The 18623-nt window shown below is 38.4% G+C and overlaps 1 protein-coding gene across 14 annotated transcripts in view; it reads right to left on the reverse strand.

Moving 5' to 3' along the window:
• LOC105551833 (zinc finger protein 33A) overlaps positions 1-18623 on the reverse strand; it is a 55952-nt gene that overhangs the window by 8390 nt on the left and 28939 nt on the right. For 3 of the 14 annotated variants that reach the window (XM_011997290.1, XM_011997295.1, XM_011997329.1), the window contains one exon: positions 15974-16049. The exons of 8 other annotated variants lie outside the window; for them this stretch is intronic. The gene's annotated coding sequence lies outside the window, so the exon portion shown is untranslated. Of the gene's footprint in view, positions 1-15577; positions 15659-15973; positions 16098-18623 lie in introns of all 14 variants that reach the window. 3 more of the 14 variants (XM_011997323.1, XM_011997315.1, XM_011997305.1) reach the window with 3 other exon arrangements.

An 18623-nucleotide genomic window follows, 5' to 3' on the forward strand; every position in this document is an offset into this window, starting at 1 on the left:
TCTAGTAACTGCCTAATGTGCCTTAACACAATGTGCACAAGTATGCTTTTATATTCCAATACTTTACTGACAATGATGACTGCCTGAAAGTTGGAGGTTGCTGTCCCAGTATTCAGCCCAGAAAATTAGTATTTCCTAAGAATGTCAGACGGACAGGCTTAGGGGAGACACAGCAAGCTAGTCTCACACTGTGAGTCCTCTCCAGGGTGCAACTGTTTGTGAGTTTACTGCTGCTGCAACCAATGCAGACAAAGATCATAGCCTTGGCCACCCACACACAATTCCAGGACACTCCCAAGTCATACTGGGAGTGACCAACAGCTTAGTAGGGCACTGCCTCTCAAGTATCCTGTCTACTTGCACACATAGTCCAGTGTCCATCAGACTTCATACACAAATCACAAGTTCAAAGATCAAACTGTGAAGAACTTAAAGATGGCAACAACAGGGTATTAAGCCAAGCATAGGATCCCTTCTTACAAGAGTGCAGCAACATGTGACTGCACAGGTCACCTAGCCATGAAGTTGGCTTAGACACAGGGAATTATACTGACTGCTTTCCAAATGTTGAAAAAGCCTGCCAGGGATTAACCACACTTGGTCATGAGGTATTAATAACCTTGTTACACACCACTGGTTTCCAGTCCCTAGAGTTTTCAAATTTACGTTCATGAAGGACACTGGTCTATAGCTTTCTTTCCTTGCAGGTCTTTGTCTGGTTTTATTATTAGGGCAATGTTGGACTCAAAGAATGATTTAGGAAGTATTCCCTCTTCCTGAATTTTCTGGAAAAGTTTGTGTAGAAGTGGTACTATTAATTGTTTGCTGGAATTCACTACTAAAGCATCTGGGGACCTGGGTTTTTCTTTGTGGAAAGGTTATCTATTTGTTTTGGAGTAAGTGGTAGTAGCTGTTTATCCGAAAGAAATTTCATCAAAATCGTCAAATTGATAACTTACAGGTATAGTATTTCCTCACTTCCTTCATAGTATCTATAGAATCTTCAGTGATTCATCATTCTTATTTTTGATATTGATAATCTGTTCCACCTAGAAGTTTATCCATTTTATCGATCTTCTCAATGAAACAGCTTTTGGTTTCACTGATTTTCTCAACTGTTTTTCTGTTTTTACAGATTATATTGTTCTCCGTTTTGCTTTTTGTTATTTCCTTTCTTCTACTATTATATGGATTTGTCTTCTACATTCTCGAAGTGGAAATAGCTAAGACCATTGATTTAGACCTTTCTTCTTATCCAAGTTAAACTTCATACATGTGTATAGCAGATATATATATATATATGCATAAATACATGCACATATGAAATTCCCTATATGTGGAATTTACACATTAATATATATTACACATAATACATTATATCCCATAAATGAGAAACTTCATATATGTATTTACATATGGTAGATATATACATACATAATACAAACACAATGCTTATTTGTGTTGCATAAGAAAGATCTCAAATCAATGACTTCAGGTGCTTCCACCTTAAAAAGCTAGAAAAAAGCAAATTAAACCCAAAAGCAAGTAGAAAAAAGGAGTAAGGATCAAAATGGAAAACAATGAAATCAATGAGTATTATATGTATTTTATATTTCCTATAAATTTCCTATATGTAAATTTCCCATAAATTCTGTTATAACCCAAAGTTCAAAATACTTCCTAATTCCCCCTTCAAACTCTTCTTTGAAGCATCCATTATGTAGAAGCATATTCAGTTTCCAACTATTAGGGATTTTATAGATACTTCTGTCATTGATTTTTAATTTAACTAAACTTAAACCCCTTATCGTGGGAGAAAATATATGACTTCAATCCTTTTACATTTATTAAGATTTGCTTTATAATCAAGAATGTGATTTACCTTTGTTAATATATTCATTCATCTGTCCTTGAAAAGAATGTATATTCCACTGTTTTATGTGGGGAGGAGGGTGCAGAAGAATATTTTATAAATGTCAAATAAGTTATTTAGGGTTAAGTCTATTATACCTTTGCTCCTTTTCCATTTCCTGTTTTATCAATTATTAAAAGGATGCTAAAACCTCTGATTATAACTGTGGATCTATTTATCCTTCCAGGTCTATCAGATTTTGCCTCAAATATTTTGTAAATCAGTTACTAACCTAAAGTTGAGGATTGTTAAATCCTCTCGATGAACTGATCTCTATCAATATGAAAAAAAATCTTCATTACCGGTATTCCTGGTTCTGAAAGCTACTTCATCGGGCTGCCAGATTTTCCCATTCTTTTTATCTATTTGTCTTTGAATCTAACATGTTTCCTTCATAGGCAGCATGATTGGATCTTATTTTTATTTATCTTATCCAGAAATATCTGCCTTTAAATGGGGTGTCTTAGACCATTTATATTTTCTGTGATCATCAATGTTTATAAAAGCTTTAATCAGTGTACTTTTCAGTAATAGTACATACATGGATCTTCCAATAGTATATACTTTACTTCTTTTTCATAGCCTTTTTAGGCTATGATTGTCATATATTTTAAACATATGTTATAAACCCCACAATACATTTGATGTTATTTTTGTAAAAAGTGAGTATCCTTTCTACAGATTTACATAAAGAAAAATATCTTGTCTATATATCCAAGTAGTCAACATTTCCTGTCCTTCAGTCCCCTAGGTAGATCCAGATTTCCATCAGACATCAGAACACTTCTTGTGGTGCAGGTCTGCTGGAGAGGAAATCTTTCAGCTTTGTTTATCTGGAACGTCCTTATTTCTTCACTGTTTCTTATAGCTATTTTTACGGAGTATACAACTCTACATTGAATTTTTTTGCTTTTAAAACTAAAAATAATGTTCTACTATTTTCTCTGTTGCCTCATTTAAGGAGAAATCTGCTATCACCATTACCTTTGTTCCTCCATAAAACATGTCCTTTATCTCTGGCTGCTTTGAGGATTTCATTTTAACACTGATTTAGAGCATTCTGGTTATGATTCATGAGGCTTGGTGTAGTTTTCTTCATGCCTCTTGTGCTCAGGGTTTGATGATCAGTAGGTTCCCATCACATTTGGAAATTTTTTCATCATTCTCAAAATAATGTTTTCTGCTCTTTTCCCACTTTCCTTTTACAGACTCCAATTCCATGTGTGTTAGAGACTACTTGAAGTTCCCCTAAAGCTCACAGGGGCTTGTTTTTTTTTTTTTCTTTTTTTGAGACACAGTCTCACTCTGTCCCCAGGCTGGAGGGCAGTGGTGCCATCTCGGCTCACTGTAACCTCTGCCTCCCATGTTCAAGTGATTCTCCCGCCTCAGCCTCCCGAGTAGCTGGGACTACAGGTGCCTGCCACCATGCCCGGCTAATTTTGTTATTTTTAGTAGAGACAGGGTTTCACCATGTTGGCCAAGATAGTCTCGATCTCTTGACCTCGTGATCCACCTGCCTTGGCCTCCCAAAGTGCTGGGATTACAGACATGAGTCACCGCACCTGGCCCAAGGTCTTGCTTATTTTTCAAATATGCTTTTTCTCTGTTTTATTTGGATGGCTTCTATTACTGTGTGTTTAAGTTCACTCATCTTTTTATTCTGCAATGTTTAAACTGCCATCAGTTCTTGTCCCATGTGTTCTTTTTTCGGGGCAGGGGAGGAGACAGGGTCTTACTCCGTCACCCAGGGGCAGTGCAGAGGCGCAATCTCGGCTCACTAAAACATCCACGTCCCAGGCTCAAGTGATCCTCCCACCTCAGCCTCCCAAGTAGCTAGGACCAAAGGCATGCACCAACACACCCAGCTAATTTTTTTGTTGTTGCATTTTTGCTACAGATGAGGTTTCACCATGTTGCCCAGACTGGTCTCAAACTCCTGAGCTCAGGAGATCCACCTGCTTTGGCCTCTCAAAGTGCAGGGATTACAGATGTGAGACACCAATGGCTGGCCATGTATTTTTCATCTCAAGCATTACAGTTTTCATTTCTAGAAATCTGATTTCTATCTTTGCTATTATACTGAATTTTGGTGTGGGTTTTTTTTTTTTTAATCTTTCGTGTCTCTACTTAAGTTTTAGAACATATAGAACCCAGTTTTAATACTGTTTTCAAAGAACTTGTCAGTTAATTCTACAATCTATGGCAATTCTGAGTCCATTTCAATTTCCTGGTTAGTCTCTTTGAGAAAGCTCATGTTTTCCCATATGTCTGTAAGTCTGGTAATATTTCAATGGATGGGAGACTGAGAGTTTTACTTGGTTGGATGCTGGGTACTTTTGACTTCCTGTAAGTATTTTTGTGCTTTGTTCTAGGATACACTAAGTCACTTGGAAACAATGTGATACTTTCAGGTCTTGCTTTTATTATTTGTTAGGCAAATCTGGAGGAATGCTCAGTTTGGGGAACATTACTCCTCACCACGGAGAAAAGACCTTTCTAAACACTCTACCCAGTACTCTGAATTACGAATTTTTCCACTCTGGCTGGCAGGATCAGTCCTTTTCCAGGCCCTATGCGAGTACTGTGTACTGTTTCCTCTGCTTCTTTTCAAAACTCATTTCACTCATTTCCTCATATACATGAGCTGACTAACACTTTGCTGAACATTCATGGAGGCCCCTTTACAGATCTCCAGACCTCTCTGTGTGTGCATCTATCTTCTGCAAGCCACCAGCACTCCTCAACCTCCACAGCTTCAAGTTCTAGGAAAGAATTGCCAAAAGGCCTTAAGCCAGCTTCCTCTACCACCCCAATGAAAATATCCAGCCCAGTCATGGCAGTCTGAGAATAGTGGAGTACAATGCCCACCTAGCTCATTGAGAACAGATTCCAAAATAAACCAAGAAGACCAGAGACTACTGCCCCAACCCAGATCTTTGATCATAAAGCACAGTATCACCCACCCAAAGAAAAGCAAAACACTGCTGTAGCCTCCAGATTCAGAATAATGGAGCAGGACTCTGACCTAGGGCCACCTGTAAGGACAGAGAGTTCCAAAATTCTCCTCCAGAAAACTCACTTTGTTCAGAACAGAGTGTGGGTGAGCGCAAGCCTGAGGTCACCCTCAAAAAGAATGGAAATTCAATGATAACCAATTAAGAAGAGGGTGGCAGTTCTATGACAGCAACAAGCTAAACCACAGACCAAATGAAAGTTTACTGGAGAGAGCAAGGGAAAGAGATGGCTAAGAAGAGACATCCAGGGCAATTAGATGTGTTCTTATCTACCAGAAACGCTCATACAAATACATACACAGGTTTTCTACAGTAATGATTTTTAAATTTATATTTTCTAGGAGTTGACTTTCAGAATAGCAACATAAAAAGCAAACTCAAAGCCTCAAAGGTAACCCTCTAGAAGGAACCCAAATTTAACAAGAGCAATCTAAGAGCAACATATGGTCCAGGACAGTGTTGAAAACAATAGAGCAACACGTCAACAATCAGTAGTGGCTATCAGCAAAGTGTAACAGCAACAGATGCAGACAGGCTAACACAGCAATCACAGAAAGAGACATTCAAAGACAGCACTGTTAACACCACTGCCATCCTAAAGGCAGTGTGCATTTCCAAGGCGGAGCCCTCTGACAAGCAACATCAGTGAGAATCCAATGGGAGTGAAAAAGCTTCTCTCAAATAGTACAGTCAAGTCACCTAAATAAGAAACAACAACAAGTCTAGAGAGAACAGAGGAACCAGTATCTAGAGAAAGCACAAAGTATTCTCTAAAATGTCTACTTTTCAATTAAAAAATTACAAGACATACAAAGAAACAGGAGACTGTCACCTATATACAGGAAAAACGGCAGGCTACAGCAACTGCCCTTGGGAAGATCCAGATATCAGACTTAGCTGACCTCAAAGCAGGTATTATAAATATGTTCAGACCGGGCACGGTGGCTCACACCCATAATCCCAGTACTTTGGGAGGTCAAGGCAGATGGATCACCTGAGGTCAGGAGTTCAAGACCAACCTGGCCAGCATGGTGAAGCCCCATCTCTACTAAAAACACAAAAATTAGCTGAGCATGGTGGCAGGCACTTGTAATCCCAGCTACTCTGGAGGTTGAGGCAAGAGAATGTCTTGAACTTGGAAGGCGGAGGTCGCAGTGAACTGAGATCATGCCTCTGAACTCCAGCCTGAGTGACAGAGCGAGACTGTATCAAAATAAAAAATAAAAATAAATATGTTCATAAGGAAACACTACTTAGAAAAGGGAGGTATGATGACACCTCATCAAACAGAAAAATATCACTAGGAAGACAGAAAAGAATACAATGAAAATTCTGGATTCAAAAATTATAACTGCAATGGAAAACTCACCTGAATGACTCAACAAAAGATTGGGCTGGGCAGGGTGGCTCACGCCCGAAATCCCAGCACTTTGGGAGGCCGAGGGAGGCGAATCACCTAGGGTCAGGAGTTCAAGACCAGCATGACCAACATGGTGAAACCCTGTCTCTACTAAAAATACAAAAAAGTTAGCTGAGCGTGGTAGTGCATGCGTCTGTAATCCCAGCTACTCTGGAGCTGAGGCAAGAGAATCACTTGAACCCAGGAGGCAGAGGTTGCAGTGAGCCGAGATAGTGCCACTGCACTCCAGCCTGGGCAACAAGAGAGAAACTCCATCTCAAAAAAAAAAAAAAGAAAGAAAGAAAAGAAAGGTTGTAGCTGGCAAAATAATGAGTAGACCTGAAGATGGATCAATAGAGATTAAGTAATCTAAAGAACAGCAAGAAATAAGAGTGATGAAAAATGAAGAAACCCTCAAAAAAATGAGGAACACCATTAACTACACCAATACATTCGTAACAGAAGTACCAGAACAAGTGGAGAAATATCAAGCAGCAGAAAAAATATTCAAACAAATGAATGGCTATGCTCACTTTGCAACACATATACTAACACTGGGACAATACCAATAAGATTAGCATAGTAGCTACACAAGAATGACACGCAAGTTCGTGAAGCGTTCCATTTAAAAAAAAAAAAAAAAAAGAGGCCAAAATCATGCAAATTTGTTGATGAAGAGAAAATCTTGAAAGCATCAAGAGAAATACAATTCCTCACATGCAAGGGAATGTCCTAAGATTAACATATGGCTTCTCATCAGAGACAGTAGAGGCGAGGAGGAGGCAGGGCAACATATTCAGTGTACTGAAAAAAAATTTTTTTTTAATCACCTGTCACCTAAAATAGCACAACTATTTGCAAAACAGAGGGTGAAAATTAAAAATCCTCAAATTAAAAAACAAATAGAAACCAAAAAAACTTGAGAATCCATTGCCAGTAGACTAACCATAAAAGAAAGAAAAGAAGTTCTTTAGGGTGAAAACAAGAGATTCCAAACACTAGTTCAAATCCACAATTATTGTGGGAAAAGGCAGTGATACGAGAGAGTAAAAAAGGCACATTTTCTCTCCTTTCTTTTCCTACCAAATTTAATATGCAAATATGTATAAGTCAATGTTTATAACTGTACTGTTGAACCTATAACATATAGAAACGCCATATATTTAACAAATAAGGCAGGCCAGGCACGGTGGCTCACGCAGTAATACCAACACTTTGGGAGGCTGAAGCAGGAGAATCACTTAAGCCTAGGAGTTCAAGATCAGCTTAGGCAACATACTGAGACCCCATCGCTTAAAAAAAATTTGTTTAAGCAGCTGGGCATAGTGGTGCACACCTATAGTCTCAGCTACTCAGGAGGCTGAGTTGGGAGTATTGTTTGAGTCCAGGAGGTTGAGGCTGCAATGAGCTGCAATCCTACCACTGCACTCCAGCCTCAATGACTCAGAGAGACCCTGTTTCAAAAAAATAAATACACTGATAAACAAGTAAACAAATAATAAAACAAACAAAAAAAAAGAATAAAGCAAAAAAATAGAGTGGCTGGGTATGGTGGCTCATGCCTGTAATCCCAGCACTTTGGGAGGCCAAGGCAGGCAGATCACCTGTGGTCAGCAGTTTGAGACCAGCCTGGCTAACACAGCAAAACCCTGTCTCTACTAAAAACACAAAAATTATCCGGGTGTGGTGGTGCATGCCTGTAATCCCAGCTACTCAGGAGACTGAGACAGGAGAATTGCTTGAACCTAGGAGGCTGGAGGTTACACTGAGCCCAGATCGTGCCACTGCACTCCAGCCTGGACAACAAAGTGAGACTCCATCTCAGGGGGCAAAAAAAAGACTGAGGAACAAATCTGTGCTGGAGTAAGGAAATTACACTAGATGGTAACTCTGAATCCACACGAACAAATAAATTGAAGCAGAAATGATGAATAAGAAGGTTAGTATAACAAACTCTATGAATAGATACTTCCTATCTTTCAGCTTCTTTAAAAGGCATCAACACATGAACACAGGGAAGAGAACACCACACAACTAGGGCCTGTTGAGGGGTTGGGGGTGAGGGGAGGAAACTTAGGATGGGTCAACCACCATGGCACACATATACCTATATAACAAATCTCCACGTTCTGCACATATGTCACAGAACTTAAAAAAAAAAAAAAAAAAAAAAGACATCAAATGACATAGTAACAATTACAGATTGAGTATCCCTTATCTGAAATGCTTGTCATCAAAAGTGTTTCTGACTTTAGATTTTTTCTAAATTTTGGAAAGTTTACATTATACTTACTGGTTGAGCTTCCCAAATCCAGAAATCTAAAATCTGAATTACTCCAACAAGCATTTTCTTTGAGCATTTTGAGCGTGTTGGCACTCAGTTTCAGATTTTGGAGCATTTGAGATTTTCGGATTTGGGATGCTCAGCCTGTATAACAATGTATTGTTGGGTTTTAAATATATATGTAATACATATAAAAATAACAAATGGAGAAGACGAAGTACAGCTATATACAAGTAATGTTTCTGTATTTTACTAGAGTTAAGGAGTACAAATCTGAAGTAGATTTTGATAAGGTAAGACTTATTAGGTAAGTTCTAGAGCAACCACTAGGTAAATAAATTTTCAAAGGGACATAGTAATTTTAAAAAAATGTTATACTAAAACATATTCATTTCATGTTGTGTACACATAACATAGAGAGTAGAATGAGAGACACTGGAGACTTGGAGGGGTGAGGAGGAGGGTGAAGGGTAAGAAATTACTTGATGGCTGCAATGTATACTATTCTGCTGATGGCCACACTAAAAGCCCAGACTTCACCTCTATGTGACATGTCTGGGTAACAAAACTGCACTTGTACCCTCAAAACCTATAAAAATAATAAAATAAAATACATTCATGTCATGTAAAAGAAAGCAGAAGTAAAAGGAATAGAGCACCAAAAAAGCAGGAGACCGAAATGGCAAACAAAAATGGCAGAGGTAAATCCAACTACAGATGCTCCTTGACTTACGATCAAGTTACATCCTGATAATAGTCAAATTAGTTGAAAATACTGTTTTTCCACTTAAAATGGGAATACATTCCAGTAAAGTCAGAAAAAATAGTTAAGTTGAACCTTTATAAATCCTGAATATACAAAGGGGTTTCAACCCAATAAACCCAATAAAAAAAGTTAAATTTTTCAACTTGAAACGTTAAAAAAATCATAAGTCAAACCACTGTAAGTCAGGAACCATCTGTATAGCAATAATAACAGGAAAAAGGGAATGATTTGAAAATCCAATCAAAAAGCAACAATTCTCAGGTTGTTGAAAGTGTGAAAATCCAAACATCTGTTGTCTATAAGAGATAGATACAAACAGGTTGAAAATTTAAAAACAGAAAAAGACAGATCTGGCACTTGACACCTTTAGGCTGGAGTAGCTATACTAATATCACATAAAATACACTTTAATACAAAAATTTTCCTAAGGATAAAGAGGAGAATTTTATTAATATAACAATAAAAGGGTCAATCAATAAAGAAGACATAACAATTCTAAGCATATGTACTACTAACAGAGCCTCAAAGTATGTCTAGCAAAAACTGACAGAATTAAAATAAAAAATATACAAGTCTACAATACTTACTGCAAACTGTAATATCCCATTTTCAATAATGGTTAGGACAACTGGGCACAATGTAAACATGGAAACAGAAGATACAGATGACATTCTAAAGCAACCAGATCTAAGAGATATAGGCAGAACATTCCACTCGAAAACAGTGGAATAGGTATTCTTCAAAAGTACACATGAAACATTCCCCAGAATAAATTTAAAACGATTCTCTGACCACAGTGGAAATTACAAATCAGTAAGACAAAGGAATTTGGAGAATGCACAAATTATATAACACATTCCAAAGTTTAAAAAAAAAAAAAAAGAGTCAAAGAAGAAAAAGAAGGGAAATCAGAAAAAATGCTTTGAGATAAAAATGAAGACATACTCAAACTTATGGAACACAGATAAAGCAATTCTTAGAGAGAGATTTGTAGTTGTAATAACCATATTAAAAAAGATCTCAAATCAATAAACTAATTTTCCACCTTAAAACACTTGGACAGGAGCAGCAATATAAACCCAAAGCAAGCAGAAGGCAGGAAAGCAGAAAGATTATAGAGTAAAAATTAATGAACTAGAGAACAGAAAAACAATAGCTGATTCCTGGAAAAGATCAACAAAATATACAAACCTCTAACTAGACTGACGTTGAAAAAAAAAGAGAGAATATTCAAATTACCAAATGTAGGGATTAAAGATGTATTACTACTACTCTTACAGAAATAAAAATAATTACAAAGAATATCATGAACAATGTATGCCAACAAATTATTTAACTTCAACAAAATGGAAAAATCCATAAAACAAAAACAACTAAAACCAATTCAACAAGAAAAAGAAAAATCTGAAAAGACCTATACAAGTAAAAAGATTGAAGTTGTAAATTTAAAACTCCCCATTACAGGTGGGATGCAGTGGCTCATGCCTGTAATCCTACCACTTTGGGAGGCCAAGGCAGGCAGATCACTTCAACTCAGGAGTTTGAGACCAGCCCAGACAACATGGTGAAACCCCATCTCTACAAAAAAAAAAATACAAACAATTAGCTGGGTGTGGTGGCATATGCCTGTATTCCAGCTACTTGGGAGGCTGAGGTGGGAAAACTGCCTGAGCCTGGGAAGTTAGGCTGCAGTGAGCCATGACTGCACCACTGCACTCCAGCCTGGGCATATAGTGAGGCCCTGTCTCAAAAAAGACAAAACACAGACAAGAAAACTTCCCATTACGAAAACAAAAACAAAACCCAGGTCCGTATGTGTTCACTGGAGAATTTTATCAAACATTTAAAAAGAATTATCAATGACTCAAAAACTCCAAAAAAATAAGAAACACTTGCCAGTTCATTCTATGATCCCAATACTACCCTGGTACCAAAATCAGACATGAAAAAAACTACAGATCCATGTGTCATGACCTACAAATCCTCAACAAAATACCAGCAAATTTCATCCAGTAGTATATAAAAAGGATTACATACAATGATCAAGTGGGATTTATCCTAGTAATGAAAGTTTATCATTTGAAAATCAATCAATACACCATGTTAAGTAGAAAAGAAATAACCACGTGATCATCTCAGTATATAGAGAAAAAGTATTTAACACAATCCAATGCCCATCGTCTCTATAAAAACAATCAGCAAACCAGGAAAAGAGTTAAAACTTCCTCAGCCTGATTAAAGGCATCTACAAAAAGTCCACCACTAACATCACACTAAATAAAGAAAGGTACAATGATTTTACTCTAAGAACAAAAAGAAGACAAGAATCTCCTCTTGCTGGTTACACATCATACAGGAGATTCTAGTCAAGAAAAGCAAGGGGAAGGGGAATTCACATTAAAAAAAAAAAAAAAGTGAAACTATATTTGCAGTTGACTGCTCGTGCATATAGAAAATCTTAAAGAATCTGCTAAAACACTATTAAAACTAATAAAAGAGTTCAACAATGTTGCAGGGTGCAAGTTCACTAACAACAAACAATCATAAATGAAAATTTAAAAAGAATTCCAACCAGGCATAATGGCTCAAGCCTGTAATCCCAGCACTTTGGGATGCCGAGGTGGGTGGATTACCTGATGTCAGGAGGTTGAGACCAGCCCGGCCAACATGGTGAAACCCAGTCTCTAATAAAAATACAAAAAAGTTAGCCAGTCGTGGTGGCATGTGCCTATAGTTCCAGCTACTTGAGAGGCTGAGACAGCAGTATCACTTGAATCCCAGAAGAAGAGGTTGCAGTGAGCCAAGATCGCACCATCGCACTCCACCCTGGGCAGTTAAGAGCAAAACTCTGTCTCAAATAAATAAATAAATGCCATTTACAATAGCATCAAAAAGAATAAAATACTTATAACTTTCAGGAAATACAGAGCTTATAGTCTGAAAACCACAAAACAATGATGGAAGAAATTAAAGACAGCCTAAATAAATGGAAAGACACTGAACAGCATTCATACGGTTAAGATGGCAATAATTGCCAAATTAATATCTAAATTCAACACAATCCCTACCAAAATCCCTTTTGCCTTTTTGAAGAAATTAACAAGCTGGTCTAAAATTTCATGTGGAAATTTAGGGAACTAAATATAATCAAAACAATCTTAAAAAAGAAGTAGAAAGTTAGAAGACACACGTCTCAATTTGAAAATTTGCTACAAAATTGTAATAATCAAGATGGTATGATATTGGCATAGAGGTAAACATATGAAATAAAATTGAGAGTTCATAAATAAACACTACTATATATTATGTTCAGTTAATTTTCAACAATGATGCCAAGACAATTTAACGTTGAAAAATCACCTTTTCAGCTGGGCGCAGTAGCTCACGCCTGTAATCCTAGCACTTTGGGAGGCTGAGGCAGGCAGATCACAAGGTCAGGAGTTTGAGACCAGCCTGGCCAATATGGTGAAACCTGGTCTCTATTAAAAATACAAAAAAGTTAGCTGAGTGTAGTGGTGCATGCCTGTAATCCCAGCTACTTGGGAGGCTTAGGCAGGAGACTAGCTTGAACCCAGGGGGCAGAGGTTGCAGTGAGCCAAGATCGCACTACTGCCCTCTAGCCTGGGTGACAGAGTGAGACTCCCTCTCAAAAAAAAAGAAAAGAAAAAAGAAAAATCACCTTTTCAAGAAATGATGCTGAGACAACTGAATATCTGTATGCAAAGCAATCAAAACTATTCCTTTCCTCACACCATATACAAAAACTAATTGAAAATGGATCACAGGTCTACATTTAAAAGCCATTACTTAAAGAAAATACAAGAGTGGATCTTCATGCCCTGGGGATAGACAAAGCCCTTTTAGATAAAGTACCAAAAATACCAGCAACAAAAGAAAAAACAAATTAGACTTCATAGAATGAAAAACTCTTTTGCTACCAAGTACAAAGACAAGAAAATGACAACCCACAAATGGGAGAAAAATATTGGCTAACAATGCACGTAATTAGGGACTGCTACACAGAATATGTAAAAAACTCTTTACAACTCAACAATAAAAGGACAAATAACACAACTACATAATGAAAAAATGAATTCATTCTATTTAAGCTTCTATCCTCCAACTTTGCTACAAATACTTAATAGTTTTGGGAGTTCTTTAGAATTTTCTCCTTAGGCAATCATGCCTGTATGAACAAAGAAAGTTTTATTTCTTCCTTTCCCATCTGTATGCCTCTTATTTTGTTGTCTTATGGCATTACCCACAATTTCCAATGAGATGCAGAGTAAGAGTGAAGAGACAGGACATCTTGTTTCCTTATCTGAAGGAGAAAGTATCCAGTGTCTTACCACTCAGTATGATCTTAGCAGTAGGCTTCTTGTAGATTTTTGTAATCAAGTTGAGGAAGTTCCTCTCTATTCCTAGTTTGCTCAGTTTTATCATGAATGGGTATTGGATTTTATCAAATGCTTCTTGTCCATCAATTGACATGATATAGTTTTCTTCTGTAGCCTGTTGATGTGGCAGGTTACAGAAATTGATTTTTTTTTTCTTTCTGAGACAGAGTCTTGCTCTGTCACCCAGGCTGAAGTGCAATGGCACAATCTCAGCTCACTGCAACCTCCGCGTTCCAAGTTCTAAGCGATTCTCCTGCCTCAGCCTTTAGAGGAGCTGGGATTACAGGCACGCTCCACCACACTAGCTTTTAGTATTTTTAGTAGAGACAGGGTTTTACCACATTGGCCAGGCTAGTCTCGAACTCCTGACCTCAGGTGATCCATCTGCATCAGCATCCCAAAGTGCTGGGATTACAGGCATAAGCCAACTCACACACCCGGCCACATTAATTGCTTTTCAAACTCTGACCAGCCTTGAGTGGTCATGGCATCTAATTATTTTCATGCAATGTTGGATTCTATTTAGATTTTTGCATCTATATTCATGAGGAATATTAGTGTGTGGTTTTTCTTCTTTGCAAGGTCTTCATATGCTTTTAGGATTAGAGAAAAAACAGCCTTTTAAAAAAGTGTTAGGAAGGTTCCCTTTGCATCTCTTTTCCAAAAGACACTGTAGAGAACTGGTATATTTCTTCCTTAAATGTTGCACAGAAATCACCAATGAAACCAAAAAAGTCTGATAATTTATTTTCTTTCTTTCTTTCTTTTTCTTTTCTTTTAGGAAAGCTTTATGGATTCTATTTCTTTAACTGATATTGATCTGTTTGACTGGCTTATTTCTTCTGTGTAACTCTTGGTAATCTCCGAATTTCAAGGAATTACCCATTTCACCGAAGTCATGGGTTCAGCAGGAGCCAGTAATAACGCCATGCTGTACCAAAACCATCTAGCTGCATTACAAATGCAAAAAGTAGTATCAATGAAGGACCCCCTTCAATGCAGGAGGAAATCCTAACGTTAATTACTTTGGAAAGAGACAGAAGTCTGTGAGATTAAAGGAAAATCTGCACATAAGTACTGTATTTTAGTTGATAACATTATAAAACTATTTTCCACATAGGCATGATTAATAATTCTGACAGTGCCATGCATGTATACAGGAAAAGAATAATGAAAGTAAATGGAAGGCCAGGCGCAGTGGCTCACACCTTTAATCCTAGCACTTTGGGAGGCCGAGGAAGATGGATCACCTAAGATCAGGAGTTCAAGACCAGCCTGTCCAACATGGCAAAACTCCATCTCTTCTAAAAACACAAAAATTGGCTGAGCGTTATCGTACGCACCTGTAGCCCCAGCTACGAGGGAAGCAGAAGCAGGAGAAATACTTGAACCCAGGAGGTGGAGGTTGCCGTGAGCTGAGATCACGCCACTGCACTGCAACCTGGGTGACAGAGCAAGACTCCATCTCAGAAAAAAAAAAAAAAAAGAAAGTAAATGGATGATGGATGGTTAGAGCCAGATTTCTTACTGTTGGGTATGGTAATTTACAGGGAAGCAACGGAAGAAAGTTAGAATGATCCATATGGTAATGAAGAGTTGAAGGTATAAGTATAAACACATGTTTAGCTGAAGAGCGATACAGACGGTTACATGTAGAACTATTTACAAGTATATTACATGGTTTATACACATGTATATTTCCCTGTTCTGTCAGCTGAGATGGCCACACCCTACTGCTGCAAGCACACCCTTAGCCCCTATCTTGGTTTCTAATATCATTCTCAAATAAAAGGAACCAGGATTACCTGAAGAAATGATGGTTGATTTCAGAAAGGAAATACACAAGATGAGACTGGACCATCTTGTAGTGACAGAAAGAAAGTGCTCTAAAAAACAACAGCAATAAAATTCATAAATCTTCACTTCTGACACGTGAGTTGTGCAGAGTAACATTGTTCCAATGTGTACAATATGAAAAATAGGAAAAAGATGTAACTTTATAGTGGACAAACTCATTATGTTTGCCAAGACATTTAAGGCCAACATCAAAAGTCGTAAAACATGGTGACAGTATGCATGCTTGATATAATGTGACAAAAAAGGTACTTTACCACTGTGGCCTTTTTCCCCAAAACCTATAATCCCAGTCTTATCTTGAGAAAAACATCAGACACATTCCAATAAACAGGATTTATATATACCTCACCAGGACTCCTCTAAACTGTCAAGGTCATCCAAAACAAGGAAAGTCTGGGAACCACCATAGCCAAGAGGAGTCTAAAGAGACATGACAACTAAATGAAATGTGGTGCCCTGGAAGGGATCCTGGAACAAAGAAGGACATTAGGTAAAAATCAGCAGATCCTAAATAAAAATACGGACTTTAGTCAATAATCATGTACCAATGTTAGTTCAACAGCTGTTGCAAATGTACCATCCTAATATGTCAACAACAGCAGGAACTGGGTAATTCTACTATCTCCCCAATTTTTCTATAAGTCATGAAATAAAGTGAATGCTTGAAATCGACAAAGGAGATACGTAAATAGCCAACGAGTGCATAAAAAGATGTTCAACATCAGGCCGTGAGCAGTGGCTCACACCTGTACTTCCAGCATTTCGGGAGACCGAGGCAGGTGGATCATGAGGTCAGGAGTTCAAGTCCAGCCTGGCCAAGATGGTGAAACCCCGTCTCTACCAAAAATACAAAAATTAGCCGGGCGTGGAGGTGGGCACCTGTAATCCCAGGTACTCAGGAGGCTGAAGCAGAGAACAGCTTGAACCCATGAGGCAGAGGGTGCAGTGAGCTGAGATCGTGCTACTGCACTCCAGCCCGGGTGACAGAGCAAGACTCCACCTCAAAAAGAAAAACAAAAAGATGTTCAACATCATTAGCCATTGGGAAATGCAAAAAACCACAATGAGATACCTCTTCACAACTACTGGATTAGTATAATAAATAATAATAATACTATTAAAAAGTGTTGGCAAACTGGAGAAACTGGAAAATTCATGCATTGCTGGCAGGATTGTAAAGTACTGTGGCTGCTATGAGAAACAATCAGGCAGTTCCCAAGAAAGCTGAACACAGAGACACCACATAACCAGCATTCTACTTCCAGGTATATATCTGAAATGACTGAAAATACATGTCCATGTGAAAACGTATACATGAACACGTACAGCAGAATTATTCATAATAGTCAAGAAGTAGAACTAAAACCAAATGTCCATCCACTGACAAATGGATACAAAAAATGTAGTATATCTATACACCATGTTATATGGCCATAAAAAACAAGTGAAATATTGATACATGAACCTTGAACATGTTATGCTAAGAGAAAGAAGCCAGGCAGAAAAGGTCACAGACAGTTGCATTTTTATGAAACATCCAGATTAGGCAAATCCACACAGACAGAATATTCAATTTTGGTTACCAAGGGCTACAGGAAAGGGGAAAGAGAAAGTAATTGCTAACAGATATTGACTTTGTTTCAGGGACGATGACAATGTTCTAAGAAACCCTGTCAGCTGGGCGCGGTGCCTCATGCCTATAATACCAGCACTTTGCGAGGCCTATGTTGGCAGATCACTTGAGTTCAAGAGCTCCAGACCAGCCTGGCCAACATGGTGAAACCCCTTCTCTACTAAAAACACAAAAAATTAGCTGGACATAGTGGTACACACCTGCAGTCCCAGCTACTCGGGAGGCTGAGGCAGGAGAATCGCTTGAACACAGGAGGTGGAAGTTGCAACGAGTCAAGATCGCGCCACTGCACTCCAGCCTGAGCGAGAGAGTAAGATTCTGTCTCAAAAAAACAACTGTCGGCCGGGTGTGGTGGCTCACGCCTGTAATCTCAGCACTTTGGGAGGCTGAGGTGCCTGGATAACCTGAGGTAGGAATGTGAGGCCAGCCTGGCCAACATGGTGAAAATATAAAAACAGCCGGGTGTGGTGGCATGCGCCTGTAATCCCAGCTACTCAGGAGGCCAAGGCAGGAGACTTAGCTTGAGCCCGGGAGGCAGTAGTTGCAGTGAGCCAGGACCACACCACTGCACTCCAGCCTGGGTGAAAGAGCGAGACTCAACCTCAAAAAAAGTAAAAAAAATTGTCTGGAAGGTTGCACAATCCTGCAAATACACTAACAATGATTGATTTATACACGTAAAATTTGGTGAAGAGTACAGTATGTGAATTATATAATTCTCAAGAAAATTGTTTCTTATATACTTGTTTCCTGGTGTATAAGTAACACACAACTGATAGTACGCACTGTTCTTATAGTCAACCACCTCACTAAACTGTTTTAATTTAAATCACTTCTGTGTAACATTTACTTCTGCTTGTACAGATATCAAATCGTCTGCACACAAAATGACAATTTGACTTCCCAACCTTCATGTTTCATTATTTTTTATTGTCTGTGTAATGGACAGCAGATCCTTTATGAGATTCAGTAAAACTGGCGATAAAAGAGATCCAGCATCTCTTATACAGAAAGTGGGCTGTGATTTTTCAACAAATAGTGTACAACATGATTTTGTCCATTACCTTTACTTTATTTTATTTTTTGAGATGGAATCTTGCTCTGTTGCCAGGCTGGAGTGCAGTGGCACCATCTTGGCTCGGTGCAACCTCCGCCTCCCGGGTTCAAGCAATTCTCCTGCCTCAGCCTCCCGAATAGCTGGGACTATAGATGCACACCATCACACCTGGCTAATTTTTTGTATTTTAGTAGAGACAGGGTTTCACCATGTTGGCCAGGATGGTCTCCATCTCCTGATCTCGTGATCTGCCCGCCTCAGCCTCCCAAAGTGCTGGGATTACAGGCATGAGCCACTGCACTCA

Source organism: Mandrillus leucophaeus, unplaced genomic scaffold, assembly GCF_000951045.1.
Source record: "Mandrillus leucophaeus isolate KB7577 unplaced genomic scaffold, Mleu.le_1.0 Scaffold1143, whole genome shotgun sequence".
Classification (NCBI taxonomy): domain Eukaryota; kingdom Metazoa; phylum Chordata; class Mammalia; order Primates; family Cercopithecidae; genus Mandrillus; species Mandrillus leucophaeus.